General features: G+C 49.8%; 1 protein-coding gene across 1 annotated transcript in view; it reads right to left on the bottom strand.

The window, feature by feature from the left end:
- The window catches only part of LOC140409271 (trace amine-associated receptor 1), an 86,403-nt gene extending 80,533 nt beyond the window's left edge, over positions 1-5,870 (bottom strand). Inside the window, exon 1 of the mRNA XM_072497634.1 lies at positions 5,701-5,870. The gene's annotated coding sequence lies outside the window, so the exon portion shown is untranslated. The remainder of the gene's footprint in view (positions 1-5,700) is intronic.
- Positions 5,871-15,883: the final 10,013 nt, after the last annotated feature.

Genomic DNA, 15,883 nt, shown 5'->3' with positions numbered 1-15,883 from the left:
GGGGTAAGTAAACGGAGTAGGGGGTGGATGGCGGGTAAGGGGGATGGGGCCCCGTGGGGGAGGGGGAGGCCCGAGTCGGGGGTGAGGGGACTGGGCCTGTAAAAGGAACTGCACCAGAGGAGGCAGGGCTGGGCAGGTGGAAAGCGCAGGCTTTTTCCTGTGCTGAAGGCTGGTGGAGGCGGGGCCGGGGCGGGGAAGCACAGTTTTTTTCCCGCACTTGGGATGGAAGGGGGAGGTGGAGAGCCTGTGGGTGGGTAATGGAGGTGGAGGAGTCGAAAGAGAGGCGGGAGCGGCCGGGGCCAGCAGGAGTCAGCTGACTTGCGGGAGTGCAATGGGGGGGAGCAAAGCAGCTAGGAGGGGTCCTAGCTGCGGGGGGGGGGGGGGGGGGGGGGGGGGGAACCGGGTTGCTGCTAGTATGGTCAAGGGGGAGCTGGAGCGAGTAGAGGGGGTTGGGACGGGGGTCTGCCGCCGTGGGGAACGGGCCGGGCATGGGGCGCGGGCGCGTGGCTGGCCGAGGAGGGGTTATGGCTAGTCGGCGGGGGAGGGGAGCGGGTAGCACCCTGATCTGGCTGATAACCTGGAATATAAGGGGACTGAACGGGCCGGTTAAGCGGGCCCGCGTGTTTGCGCACCTGAAGGGGCTGAAGGCGGATGTGGTCATGCTCCAGGAGACGCACCTGAAGGTCGCAGGCCAGGTAATATTGAGGAAGAGGTGGGTAGGCCAGGTGTTTCATTCGGGGCTGGATGCCAAAAATCGGGGGGTGGCGATCTTGGTGGGAAAGAGGGTGTCGTTCGAGGCGTCGAGCATTGTGACAGACAATGGCGGCAGGTACGTAATGGTAAGTGGTAAGCTGCAAGGGGAGAGGGTGGTGCTGGTCAACTTGTACACCCCATACTGGGACGTTGCGGGTTTTATGCGGCGCATGCTGGGTCGGATCCCGGACTTGGAAGTGGGAGGCCTGATAATGGGGGGGAACTGTTAACACGGTGTTGGATCCGGCACTGGATCGCTCCAGGTCTAGGACAGGTAAGAGGCCGGCGGTGGCTAAAGTGCTGAGGTGGTTTATGGACCAGATGGGAGGGGTGGACCCTTGGAGATTTGCAAGGCCGGGGGCTAGGGAATTTTCATTCTTCTCGCACGTTCATAAGGCCTATTCCCGGATCGACTTTTTTATGAGCAGGGCGCTGATTGCAAGAGTAGAGGATACCGAGTACTCGGCGATAGCCATTTCGGGTCACGCCCCGCATTGGGTAGACCTAGAGCTGGGGGAGGAGAGGGACCAGCGCCCGTTGTGGCGCTTGGAGATGGGGCTGTTGGCAGACGAGGAGGTGAGCGAGCGGGTCCGAGGGAGCATAGAGAGATACCTGGAGGCCAACGGTAACGGGGAGGTCTGAGTGGGGATGGTCTGGGAGGCGCTGAAGGCGGTGGTTAGGGGAGAACTGATCTCCATTAGGGCCCACAAGGAGAGAGCAGAGGGAGAGGGAGAGGCTGGTGGGGGAGATGGTGAGGGTAGACAGGAGGTATGCGGAGATGCCGGAGGAGGGTCTGTTGAGGGAGAGGCGTAGTCTCCAGGCCGAATTCGACCTGTGGACCACCAGGAAGGCCCAGGGGGTGATTTATGAATATGGGGAAAAGGCAAGTCGGATGCTGGCGCACCAGCTTCGGAAGCGGGCCGCAGCTAGGGAGATTGGTGGAGTTAAGGATAGGGGAGGGAGTGTGGTGCGGAGTGGGGTTGGCATCAATGAGGTCTTCAGGGACTTTTATGAGGAATTGTATCGGTCCGAGCCCCCACTGGAGGAGGGAGGGATGGGCCGCTTTCTGGACGAACTGAGGTTCCCGAAGGTGGAGGAGGGACTGGTGGCGGGGTTGGGGCCCCGATTGGGCTGGAGGAGCTGGACAAAGGAATAGGGAGCATGCAGGCGGGGAAGGTACCGGGGCCGGATGGTTTCCCGGTCGAATTTTACAAGAGATATGTGGACCTGTTGGGCCAGTTGCTGGTTAGGACCTTCAATGTGGCAAGGGAGGGTGGGGGGGGTCTTTGCCCCCAACGATGTCCCGGGCACTGATCTCCTTGAACCTGAAGCGGGACAAGGATCCCCTGCAGTGTGGGTCTTACAGGCCGATTTTGTTGTTATATGTAGATGCCAAGGTGCTGGCAAAGGTCTTCGCTACGAGAATTGAGGATTGGGTGCCACAGGTCATCCACGATGACCAGACGGGGTTCGTGAAGGGGAGGCAATTGAACACGAATGCGCAGAGGCTCCTGAACGTTATTATGATGCCGGCGAGGGAGGGGGAGGCGGAGATAGTTGCGGCGATGGACGCTGAGAAGGCCTTCGATAGGGTAGAGTGGGGGTACTTGTGGGAAGTGCTGAAGAGGCTCGGGTTTGGGAGGGGTTTGTCAGGTGGGTTAGGCTGTTGTACGAGGTCCCGATGGCGAGTGTGGCCACAAATAGGAGGAGGTCCGAGTACTTTCGGTTGCACCGAGGGACGAGACAGGGGTCCCCCCTGTCCCCCCTGCTCTTTGCACTTGCGATTGAACCCCTGTCTATGGCACTGAGGGAGTCGAGGAACTGGAGGGGGCTGGTGCGAGGTGGGGAGGAGCATAGCGTGTCGCTCTATGCGGGCGACTTGCTGCTATATGTGGCGGACCCGGTGGGGGGAATGCCGGAGGTATTGAGAATCCTCAGGGAGTTCGGGGATTTCTCAGGGTACAAGCTCAACATGGGGAAGAGCGAGTTGTTTGTGGTTCACCCAGGGGACCAGGAGAGGGGGATTGACAAGCTCCCACTTAAAAGGGCGGAGGGGAGCTTCATGTATTTGGGGGTCCAGGTGGCCAGGAGCTGGGGGGCCCTGCATAGACTTAATTTCACGAGGCTGGTGAAGCAAATGGAGGAGGAGCTCAAGAGGTGGGACGCGTTGCCGCTGTCCCTGGCGGGTAGGGTGCATTCAGTCAAGATGAAGGTGCTCCCAAGGATTTTGTCCCTGTTCCAGTGCCTCCCCATTCTTATCCCGAAAGCCTCAGGCGGGTCAACAGGAGCATAACGGGGTTTGTGTGGGCGCGAGGGACTCCGAGGGTGAGAAGGGTGTTCCTGGAGCGGAGTAGGGAGGGGGGGGCTGGCGCTGCCCAACCTCTGTGGGTACTACTGGGCCGCCAATGCGGCGATGGTGCACAAGTGGGTGATGGAGGGGTGGGGGCTGCATGGAAAAGGCTGGAGACGGCGTCTTGTGAGGGTACGAGTCTGGACGTGCTGACAGTGGCGCTGCTGCCGTTCTCTCCAATGAGGTATACCACAAGCCCGGTGGTGGCGGCTACCCTCAAAATTTGGGGGCAATGGAGGCGGCACAGGGGGGAAGTGGGGACCTCGGTGTGTACCCCGATATGGGGGAACCACCGGTTTGTCCCAGGGAGAATAGGTGGAGGGTTTTCGGGTTGGCACAGGGCAAGGATAAGAAGGTTGGGGGACCTGTTTGTGGATGGGAAGTTTGCGAGCCTGGGTGAGCTGGAGGAGAAGTACGGGCTACCCCCGGGAAACACCTTTAGGTATTTCCAGGTAAGGGCGTTTGCCAGGCGGCAAGTGGTGGAATTCCCGCTGCTGCCGCCATGCACGGTACAGGACAGGGTACTCTCGGGGGTGTGGGTTGGAGAGGGGAAGATCTCGGCAGCATACCAGCTGATGCAGGAGGAGGAGGAGGCCTCGGTGGAGGAGCTGAAAGGTAAGTGGGAAGAGGAGTTGGGGGAGTAGATCGAGGAGGGGACATGGGCAGATGTCCTAGGGAGGGTGAACTCTTCCTCTTCGTGCGCGAGGCTCAGCCTCATACAGTTTAAGATCTTGCACAGGGCACACATGACCGGGACAAGGATGAGCCGGTTTTTTGGTGGTGAGGACAGGTGTGTTAGGTGCTCAGGGAGCCCAGCAAACCACACCCATATGTTCTGGGCATGCCCAGCGCTGGAGGAATTTTGGAGGGCGTAGCGAGGACGGTGTCGAGGGTGGTAGGATCCAGGGTCAAACCGGGCTGGGTGCTCGCAATATTTGGGGTTGCAGAGGAGCCGGGAGTGCAGGAGGCGAAAGAGGCCAGTATTCTGGCCTTTGCGTCCCTGGTAGCCCGGCGAAGGATTCTTCTTCAGTGGAAGGATGCGAGGCCCCCAAGCGTGGAATCCTGGATCAACGGTATGGCGGGGTTTATTAAATTGAAGAGGGTGAAATTTGCCTTAAGGCGATTGATGCAAGGGTTTTTCAGGCGGTGGCAACCGTTCTTAGACTTCCTGGCAGAACGGTAAACAATGGTCAGCAGCAACCCGGGGGGAGGGGGGGGGGGGGTGGTTCTATTTTATTTTTATTTGACTATACTGGGGGATCTGAGGGGGTGTATATATTTGCTATGTTTGCTAGGTGTTTCAGCGGGTGTTAATTTATTATTTATGTGTAGGGGGGAGGGGGGCTCTGGGTTGTTTTGTTTTGTATTTAATTCTATTGGGTTCCTTTTACATTTTGTTGTTGATATTTTGTGAAACCTTTAATAAAAATTATTTTTTTTAAAAAGAAAGGACAGGCAGATGGGCAAAGGGGGTGGGGCTGCATTGTTAGTAAGGAATTAAATTAAATCAATAGCAAGAAACGATATCGGATCGGAAGGCATAGAATCTGTGTGGGTAGAGTTGAGGAATCGCAAAGGGAAAAAAACCTAATGGGAGTTATGTACAGGCCCCCTAGCAGTAGCCAGGATGTGATGCAGAAAATTAATCAGGAGATAGAAAAGGCAAATAGGAAAGGTAATATTACAGTAATCATAGGAGGCTTCAATATACAGGTGGACTGGGAAAATCAGGTTGGTAGCGGGTCCCAAGAAAAGGAATTTGTAGAAAGTCTATGAGACTTTTATTTGAGCAGATTGTGGTAGAGCCCACTGAGGAACAAGCAATTCTGGATTTGGTGATGTGTAATGAGGCAGATCTGATTAGGGAACTTAAGGTGAAGGAATCCTTAGGGAGCAGTGACCACAATATGATAGAATTTAGTCTGCAGTTTGAGAGGGAGAAACTGGAGTGAGATGTAACAGTATTACAATTGAATAAAGTGACGGCAATTTGAAGCATTTGAAGCGGGAAAGCCTGAGGAAAGCAGGGTTTTTTTTCCTCTCCCACAAAATGAAAGTGGCCACCACACCTCGGAATAACAAACATTTCCAGCGCGCACACACCCTGCACATAAATCACCACACACCCACACATATAAATATCCCCACACAACCCCACCTTCAGGTATAAACTCGCACAGATAGGCACATATATACTCACTAAGAAACACCTCACACATATATACCCACAACATAAACGGCCGACCCCTACAGCCACAATAAACCCACCTCCACACATGTTTACACCCATATGCAGTATGCTGACAGCAAAATAAAATATCACCCCAGCTCCCCACACACACACTTCCCTTTCCCTATATATGTGTGTGTATACAGGGCTCTCTCACACACAGACATGTTAAAACTCCCTCTCACACACACAGGGATCAGTTTAACACAGCAGCTCGGGAACAGCAATGGGAAGGTTATGTGTGTGTGTATCTGTAACTCAGGGCTCTGACTGTCTCCGAACTGGACATGCAACATCACTATCCATCCCAGCCAGGGACTGCCCTGTCCTGTCCCAGGACCCCAGAGGAAAGGAGACAAACTCTTACCTTGGCAGCCAGCAGCCCCCTCGGTCCTCCTTTGCCAGCCTTTGGGTTTCAGACAGCGAGCTGCAGTGACCTGGACACTCTTGTCTGATATGTAAATGTTGGGAGCGCTAGCTGCTCTCTCAGGCGTGAAGTCGCCGGAGAAGGAGGTGTGAGGTGCTGGATAACACCCCGGTCCGAGCTCCAGTGGCACGCTCAGCCCCCAGTTCCAGCTCCAAGTCCAGTGGCGAGCTGAGGATTCAAGGTAGGGTTTGAAGTCTCTCTCAGCTGGTCATAATTCCACACCCCTGGGCTCGGCATGGAACTGTCGGTCTGTCTGGTGCATGCTGGCTAAGTGCACTCTGGGGCTCCGAACTGCTGACCAGAGCTACAGGGGATTTTTCTGAGTTTTGCACCCTCTGGACCTTGCTGTCAGATGGACAATTTGAGGACATGGCATTAAGCTTTGAGTCAGTGAGGTGGGTCACACGCATGTAATCCCACACTGTACTTAAATAGGTCACCGAGGATAACATGTATGTGGTGAGGTTGAGGGACCAGGGATGAACCCAAAGAACAAAGACAATTACAGCACGGGAACTTGCCCTTCGGCCCTCCGAGCCTGCACTGACCATGCTGCCCATCTGAACTAAAACCCCTTACCCTTCCGGGGACCATATCCCTTTATTCCCATCCTTTTCATGTATTTATCAAGACGCCCCTTAAAGGTCACTATCGTATCTGCTTCCTCTACCTCCCTCCCGCCGCAGCAGCGAGTTCCAGGCTCCCAGCACCCTCTGTGTAAAAAAACCCTTGCTTCATACAAACCCTTTAAACCTTCGCACTGTAAACCTATGTCCCCTAGTAATTGACTCTCCCACTCTGGGAAAAAGCTTCTGTCTATCCAAAACCCCTGTTACACTAGAGGTGACCATGTAGGCAAAGATTGTAAATGGGCACTACAGGAGGAGGTCTGTGTGTCTGGCTGGAATACTACCAGAGAGATGTTGGATGGAGTGCTCAGAAGTAAGAAGAAGAAGGGAATATGTGGGAATATGTGAGATAGGGCATACTTAGAAGCCAGTTATCTCAGCCCCAATACATTGTTCCAGGAGTTCCTCAGGGTAGAGTCCGAAGCTGAACTCATCTTCAATGAAATTCTCTCCTTCGTAAGGTGTCACCACGACGGGCAATTGTGACTGAATGAGATCTACTGATAACTGCGCCAACTAACCAAAAACGCACTGAAATGTTGAAAGAGGACTGTTTTCTAAATACAAGATATTGCACTGACCAATGATGGCTGCAACAAGTCATCTGATGTCTGGAATTGTAGGGTCACTTCTGAATAGTTACTATCAAGTAAAGTCACCATAGTCCCAGATGACCGGAGGCTGCTTTCCCCTTTTGAGGGGGAGAGCTGACTGGTGGTGATTTCATCTTAGGATCATCATACCTCAGGTGAGGGGCAAGGTTGAGAAGGCAGGGCCTTCATGAATAACCTCAGCTGGGAATTGAACCCATGCTGTTGCCTCGCTCTGCATCACAAACTAACTGTCCAGCCAACTCAGCAAAACCGGCCCACAATAGTTATTACACAGGTTGCACTGCAGACGTGCCCTGACATGTTTTTTCATGAAATTTCATACCTCTGGGTGTCAAAGTCCACTTCAAAAAGGACTATTGAAAGGAATGGGTATGTAACTTGCATTTTTATGAGATTACCTCTCCAGCGGAGACTGAGAGTCCATTAAGACAATGGAGAACTGCCAGCCAGCCAGGATACACAGCCAGCAGGCACTCAAATCCCCTTTGGAGGTTAAAAGTACCCCATCTCCTATTAGTTTAGTTTAAACTAGTATGGTAGGGGGGTGGGTACCGGAGCAATAGGCCAGAAGGTGAAAACATTGAGGGAGAACTAGGGAATAGGGCCAGTATGGCTCTGAGGAAGAGCAGGCAGGGAGATGTTGCGGAAAACAGCGGGACTGGTGGCCTGAAGTGCATATGTTTTAATGCAATAAGTATAACAGGTAAGGCAGATGAACTTAGAACTGAGAACTTGGAACTATGATCTTGTTGCCATTACAGAGACCCTGGTTGAGGGAAGTACAGGATTGGCAGCTAAACATTCTAGGATTTAGATGTTTCAGGTGGGATAGAGGGGGATTTAAAAGGGGTGGAGGAGTTGCGCTACTGGTTAGGGAGAATATCACAGCTGTACTGCAGGAGGACACCTCAGTTGGCAGCGACGCTTTCTGGGTAGAGATCAGGAACAAGAAGGGTGCAGTCAAAATGTTGGGGGTTTACTACAGGCCTCCCAACAGCCAGCAGGAGATAGAGGAGCAGATAGGTAGACAGATTTTGGAAAGGAGTGAAAGCAACAGGGTTGTTGTGATGGGAGACTTTAACTTCCCCAATATTGAGTGGGATTCACTTAGCGCTAGGGGTTTGGACGGGGCAGAGTTTGTAAGGAGCATCCAGGAGGGCTTCTTAAAACAATATGTAGATAGTCCAACGAGGGAAGGGGTTGTACTGGACCTGGTATTGGGGAATGAGCCCAGCCAGGTGGTAGATATTTCAGTAGGGGAGCATTTCGGGAACAGTGACCACAATTCAATAAGTTTTAAAGTGCTGGTGGACAAGGATAAGAGTGGTCCTAGGGTGAATGTGCTAAATTGGGGAAAGACTAATCATAAAATTATTAGGCGGGAACTGAAGAACCTAGATTGGGGGCAGATGTTTGAGGGTAAATCAACATCTGACATGTGGGAGGCTTTCAAATGTCAGTTGAAAGGAATTCAGGACCGGCATGTTCCTGTGAGGAAGAAGGATAAATATGGCAAATTTCGTGAACCTTGGATAACGAGAGATATTGTAGGCCTAGTCAAAAAAAAGGGAGGCATTTGTCAGGGCTAGAAGGCTGCCTGTGTGGAATATAAGGAAAGTAGGAAGGAACTTAAGCAAGGAGTCAGGAGGGCTAAAAGGTGTCACAAAAAGCCATTGGCAAATAGGGTTAGGAAAATCCCAAGGCTTTTTACACGTACATAAAAAGCAAGAGGGTAGTCAGGGAAAGGGTTGGCCCACTGAAGGACGGGGGAGGGAATCTATGCGTGGAGCCAGAGGAAATGGGAAAGGTACTAAATGAATACTTTGCATCAGTATTCACCAAAGAGCAGGAATTGGTGGATGTTGAGTCTGGAGAAGGGTGTGTAGATAGCCTGGGTCACATTGAGATCCAAAAAGACGAGGTGTTGGGCGTCTTGAAAAATATTAAGGTGGATAAGTCCTCAGAACCTGATGGGGTCTACCCCAGAATACTGAAGGAGGCAAGAGAGGAAATTGCAGAGGCTTTGACAGAAATCTTTGGATCCTCACTGTCTTCAGGTGATGTCTCAGAGGACTGGAGAATAGCCAATGTTGTTCCTTTCTTTAAGCAGGGTAGCAAGGATAATCCAGGGAACTACAGGCCAGTGAGCCTTATGTCAGTGGTAGGGAAATTACTGGAGAGAAGTTTTCGAGACAGGATCTACTCCCATTTGGAAGCAAGTGGACATATTAGCAAGAGGCAGCACGGCTTTGTGAAGGGGAGGTCGTGTCTCACTAACTTGACAGAGTTTTTCGAGGAGATCACAAAGATGATTGATGCAGGTAGGGCAGTGGATGTTGTCTATATGGACTTCAGTAAGACCTTTGACAAGGTCCCTCATGGCAGACTGGCACAAAAGGTGAAGTCACACGGGATCAGAGGTAAGCTGGCAAGATGGGTACAGAACTGGCTAGGTCATAGGAGGCAGAGAGTAGCAATGGAAGGGTGCTTTTCTGATTGGAGGGCTGTGACTAGTGGTGTTCTGCAGGGATCAGTGCTGGGACCTTTGCAGTTCGTAGTATATATAAATGATTTGGAGGAAAATGTAACTGGTCTGATTAATAAGTTTGCAGACGACAAAAAGGTTGGTGGAATTGCGGATAGCGATGAGGACTGTCAGAGGATACAGCAGGATTTAGATCGTTTGGAGACTTGGGCGGAGAGATAGCAGATGGAGTTTAATCCGGACATTTTGGAAGGTCTAATACAGGTAGGGAATATATAGTGAAAGGTAGAACCGTCAGGAGTATTGACAGTCAGAAAGATCTAGGTGTACAGGTCCACAGGGCACTGAAAGGGGCTACACAGTTGGAGAAGGTAGCCAAGAAGGCAGATGGTATCCTTGCCTTCATTGGCCGGGGCATTGAGTATAAAAATTGGCAAATCATGTTGCAGCTGTATAGAACCTTAGTTAGGCCACACTTGGAGTATAGTGTTCAATTCTCGTCGCCACACTACCAGAGGATGTGGTGGCTTTAGAGAGAGTGCAGAAGAGATTTACCAGGATGTTGCTTGGTATGGAGGGCATTAACTATGATGAGAGGTTGAATAAACTCAGTTTGTTCTCACTGGAACGATGGAGGTTCAGGGGTGACCTGGTAGATGTCTACAAAATTATGAGGGCATAGACAGTGGAAAGTCAGAGACTTTTTCCCAGGGTAGAGGGGTCAATTACTAGGGGGCATTGGTTAAAGGTGCAAGGGGCAATGTTTAGAAGAGATGTGCGCGGCAAGTTTTGTGCACAAATGGTAGTGGGTGCTGGAACTCACTGCCGGAGGAGGTGGTGGAAGCAGGGGCATTTACGGGGCATCTTGACAAATACATGAATAGGATGGGAATAGAGGGATACGGACCCCGGAAATGTAAAAGATTTTAGTTTAGACGGGTAGCACGGTCAGCGCAGGCTTGGAGGGCCGAAGGGCCTGTTCCTGTGCTGTACTTTTCTTTGTTCTTTGTTCTAGTTTCTACTCCCTTTTTTAAAAAATCCACTCATGGGATGTGGGTGTCACTGGCTATGGAAGCGTTTATTGCCCATCCCAGAGGGCATTTAAGCGCCAGCCACATTGCTGTGGATCTGGAGTCACGTGTAGGCCAGACCAGGTAAGGATGGCAGATTTCCTCCCCTAAAGGACATGAGTGCACCAGATGGGTTTTTGCAACAATTGACAATGGTTTCATCTGTGAATTCCAGATTTTTTTCTTTGAATTTAAATTCCATCATCTGCCCTTGTGGGATTTGAACCTGCGTTCCCAGAGCTTTACCCTGGGTCTCTAGATTATTAGTCCAGCGACAATACCACTACACCACTGCCTCCCCCCCTCTTGAATATGTCAAACATTTCTGAGATGACACATCAAAATGTGATTACAGCTGAAATCTCCGGTCCTCGTTCGCGGCTGGGATTTTCCTGCGCCGATGGAAGTGAATGGAGTTTTGCCTGGAAAGCTGGATTTTCCGTTATCGTTCACAGCGGATCCCACCACAGACGTGACTGGAGAATCCCGCCTACTTGTTCTACACAAGCATCACAGCGGACATAGTAATCAAACTCTTTTGGCATATACAGGGAGAGAATTTTAAAACTAAACACAGCACCCAGTTCAAGAAATCGACGTACCCAAGAATTATCAGCGTCAAGGAACCAGATAACGTCAATCAGCCGCAACATTGAACAAATCTACACCTCAAAAACAAGCAAAGGAGCTTCTAATCACAAATTCTTTTCGTGTTTGCATGGACTCTAACTTTATTTACTTCTGTGTGTACCGTCACATTTTAAATTATTTTATGCCTTGGGTTGAGAAGTTAATAAACCTGCTCTTCCATTGACTCAAGTAAACTATGTGATTAACTCTCATTGTTCACTGCATTGATACATTTGGAAAAGGCATCCTCAGGGGGAAAATAACATTTAAAAACCATTGTTGTGACCAACTGAGGTGGCCAGTTCACTCCTCCTCACATTGGTTGTAACAAATGTCAGAAGTGGGGATATTCGCTAATGTTTTCCCAATGTTCAGCACCATTCGCGAGTCCTGAGATACTGAAACAGTTCCTGTCCATATGCAGCAAGACCTAGATAATATTAAGGCTTGGACTGATAAGTGGCAAGTAACATTCGCGCCACACAAATGCCAGGCAATGCCCATCTCCAACAAAAGAGATTCAAATCATCTTCTCTTGATATTCAATGGTATTATCATCACTAAATCTCCCATCAGTATCTTTGGGGTGGGGGGGGGGGGGGCGGGGGGAGGGGGTTACTACTGGACAGAGGCTGAACTGAACCAGCCATAAATACTGTGGCTACAAGAGCAAGTCAGAGGCTGGGAATTTTATGGCAAGTACCTCACCTCCTGGCTCCCCAAATCATCTCCACTATCTACAAGGCACAAGCCAGGAGTGTGGTGGAATCATCTTCACTTGTCTGGATGACTACATTCCATCAGCACCCAAGAGGTTTGATACCATCCAGGACAAAACAGCCCTCTTGATTGCTACCCCATCAACCATCGTAAACATTCAATCTCTTCACCAGCACTTAGTGGTAGCCGTATGCACCATCTACAGGTTTCACAACAGCAACTCACCAAGGATCCTTTGACAGCACCTTCCAAACCTGTAACCTCCACCAGCTAGAAGGAGAAGGACAACAGGTGCATGGACATGACCACCTGGAGGTTCCCCTCCAAGTCACTCACCATCCTGACTTGGAAATATCGCCGTTCCTTCACTGTCGCTGGGTCAAACTCCTGCAACTCCATCCCGAACAGTACTAAATGTGTACCTACACCTCATGGACTGCAGCAGTTCCAACACCTTCTCGAGGACAATTAGGAGTGGAAAATAGATGCTAGCCTCACCAGTAATGGTCGCATCCCTTGAATGAACAAAATGAAATTTGACAATGGTGAAGGGTTTAATAGTTGTTTAAGGTTGTTTTTGAAAGAGGTGGGGTTGGTGGTGAAAAGCGTAGTCAGAGGAATTAAATTTGGAATGGCTAAGAGATAGAATGAGAGAGGATCGAGGGAGCAGAATGTGCTCTTCATGAATGAAATCAGTGAATTGATGGTCAAGACGTTAATGGAATTTACAGAGAATGGAAAGGATCATGGGAGCCAAACTTCGATGTTTTTTCATTACAACAGTGACCATAGCTTGGGACTTACTGAGGTTGTGAAATAGGTTTTATAAATACAGACCACCTTCAACAGGATCTGGTGGGGTGATGGAATGGTCAGGTGAGGGTATTGGAGGGAATGGGGGGAATGGGGATTGTAGTGTGGGGGTGAGCGGGTTTGAGTGCGGAAATGGAAATGGGGGAGTTGGAGCGTGCAACTGGGATTGGGCTGTTGGAGTGTGAGATTGGGGGTGTGTGGGAGTTGGAGTATAGGAATAGGGGGAATGAGAAGTTGGAGGAGGCAAATGGAGGAGTGACGGAGTTGGAGTGTGGGAATGGAGGATGGGGGCGTTGGAATCTGAGAATGGGGTGGGGAAGTTGGGAGTCTGGAAATGGAAATGAGGGGTTGTTGGAGTGTGGGGAATAGAGGGGAGGGAGAGTTACAGTTTGAAAATGGCGGGAGAGAGGGGGTACTGGTTGTTGTGAGGAATGGGCTTGATTTTGGATTTGTAAAGCTAAGTTACCCCCTGATGTTTTGTGTCTTCGATGCAGAGATTGTGTAAGGTGGGGGAGGGATGAACGAGGAAGCGGGAGGATGCCGACAAGGCAGTTAATCATGGTGTAGCCACGTAAAATGGCTGCGTTCAGATTAATCTGGCCAAAACCCAGTTTAAAATGGCTAACCCGAAAGACTGCTGGGAAAAGCAGCTAATAAGACACAAGCAGGCAGCTGCAGACAGTATTGCATATTCGGCTCTGGGAAGTTAGCCCAGATCGATACTCAGGGCTATCAACAGCCCACCAACCCAGGTATCTGCAATTACATTCAGGACTGTTTGCAGCCCATCTATTCAGACATCCACAGTTAAATCGGCTATCCCCGGGAACAATTGCAACACATTAGCAATTGAATACCGGGCCAGACCTGTCGGCGCCTGCAGTGGCCGAAACAAAGACAGGTGAGCGACCACCCCCCGATCGAGGAATCGCCTCACCATTGGACACATCGACCCCAGAGATTGGGGACAGATCCAATCACTTGGGACTCAGGGTCAAGGGCCGCCCCGGGAGGCGGGAAGCCCCTGGGCCCTATAAAAGTGAGGGTCCAAGTTCAGATCTCTCTCTCTCTCCTCTTCACCTGCTCGAGACCTTCGCATGACCAGCCACCGGCAATAGTAAGTTTGAATCCAGCGATCGCTATCCGGTAGAGACACCTAGCCACCGACCTGTAGCAGCCTTTTGAATCCCGCGGGCCAGATCTGATTGGACAAGCCATTCGTTTCCCTGACCTGGTGGGCTCTTCCTAAGTTAAGTATTGGCCAGTCGTGATAGGTTTACTATATAGAAAGTAGTATTCGGGTATTAATATTGCTTGTTGTATATAATAAATGACCGTTGTTTTAATCCTTATTAAGCGGTGTGCTGTATTATTAATCATAACCTGAACTTGAACCACGTGGCGGTATCATAAAGATACCTGGCGACTCATGAGCAAAGGTGACGTAAACAGAGCAAATAGACTAAAGCTAAAAAGAGCAACAATGGTGAAAGGAATTTGAACGGTTTCATTTCTCTTGGATGAATTTGGAGTTATCAGTGACTTTGACCAATGTTTGCCTCTGTTGGAGACTAACCTAAACAAAACTAAACTTCTGGACGCTATTATTTGCCGGTTAATGGTCTCCATCGTACCAGTACACTATTATTCTGAATGCATGTGACTGTATAAAACACAGGTACTGAACATCACAGAACTTGCAACAAGGAAAATGTCCACACAGTCATGTCAGTCCTTAAAACAAAAATTTGTTCCCTTAATTATGCTTTCGGTAAGAGCGTTACAGTCAGTTGACCTAAAAGACATGGCAAGACTATATAGCACATGATCTGCCACAGCACAAATATAAACTACAATGAGGGGACCAAAGCAGCCAATGTGCCAAAATCGAGTTTAATACAATAGTGGAAGATTGCAGAAAAAGGTGTTATCAGATAATCTGATGTTAACTTGTTCCTATATCGAGAAGAGAACTGATATGCACAATACCCATGGATTATTTTTTTTGCTTTAGAGAACAGCAAGAGGTCTATTTATTGCTTTAAACATGGTAAGTGACACTCCAAGATCATTTACATTGTGCATGTGGTGGCACAGTGGTTAGCACTGCTGTCTCACAGCGCAAGCGACCCGGTTTCAATCCTGACCTTGAGTGATTGCCTCTGTGAAATTTGCATTGTCTCCCCGTGTGTGCGTGGGTTTCCTCCGGTTTCTTCCCACAATCCAAAGATTTACAGGTGAAGTGCATTGGCCACACTAAATTGCCCTTTAGTGTCCAAAGGTTAGGTGGGGTGACGGGGGTAGGATGGGGAAATGGGCCTAGGTGGGGTGCTCTTTCAGAGGCTCAGTGCAGGTGCAATGGGTGGAATGACCTCCATCTGCACTGAATGGATTCTATGATTCTACGTGAATATAGTGAATGATTGATATGGTGTGACCCTTTGCCTTCCAATTCCACCTCTCCCTTCCCTTCTCCTTTTCTCTCCTCTCCTCTCCCTGCCTCTCCTCCTCTGCTCTCCTCTCCTCTACCCTCCCCTGCAAACCCCGCCCTCCACTCACTCCGCTCCCCTTCCTCCTCTCCTCTCCTTTCTATTCTTCATGGTCCTCTCTTTTCCTCTCCCTCTCCCGGTTGTGCTCCATTTGTTTGGACACCATTCACTGTCAGGTGCCTTGAGTGAGCTTCTGTTCTCCATATCTAGGTTTTCTCGCCAGTGTTGCTAAGGTAATTAAATATGATAGGGAGGAGATCTCTCGCCCAGGAGCACCGAACCCCCCAATATTATAGCAACCTGACTGAAAGATTAATGAGATTCAACGTTTTTTTAGAAAACATCCTCTCTGCACTTTTCAGTCCCATAACGTCCATCAGGCAACAATCTGATATTTTTACTGATTAACACAAGGCTATTGTCAAAGGAAAAGCAAAAATAACCTCTTTGTAGTTGACAAGATTTGCATAATGAGATTTTTAAATAAACTTCTGACAGCGAAGCAAATTACTTTCAACAAAAAGCTTTTTTTTTACATTTTACATGCTAGTCATCAAAGCTAAACGTTAGTAGCTAACTCGAGCAAGTAGTAGGTCCTTTATATGTTAATTAAAAGTGTTCACTGATCGGGAGCAGGTTTATAAAACTGAGGGGTACCAGGCCTGTCTGCTTG

The sequence above is a fragment of the Scyliorhinus torazame genome, chromosome 3 (genome assembly GCF_047496885.1).
Source record: "Scyliorhinus torazame isolate Kashiwa2021f chromosome 3, sScyTor2.1, whole genome shotgun sequence".
NCBI classification, from domain to species: domain Eukaryota; kingdom Metazoa; phylum Chordata; class Chondrichthyes; order Carcharhiniformes; family Scyliorhinidae; genus Scyliorhinus; species Scyliorhinus torazame.
This window is presented reverse-complemented; position numbering and strand designations above follow the sequence as displayed.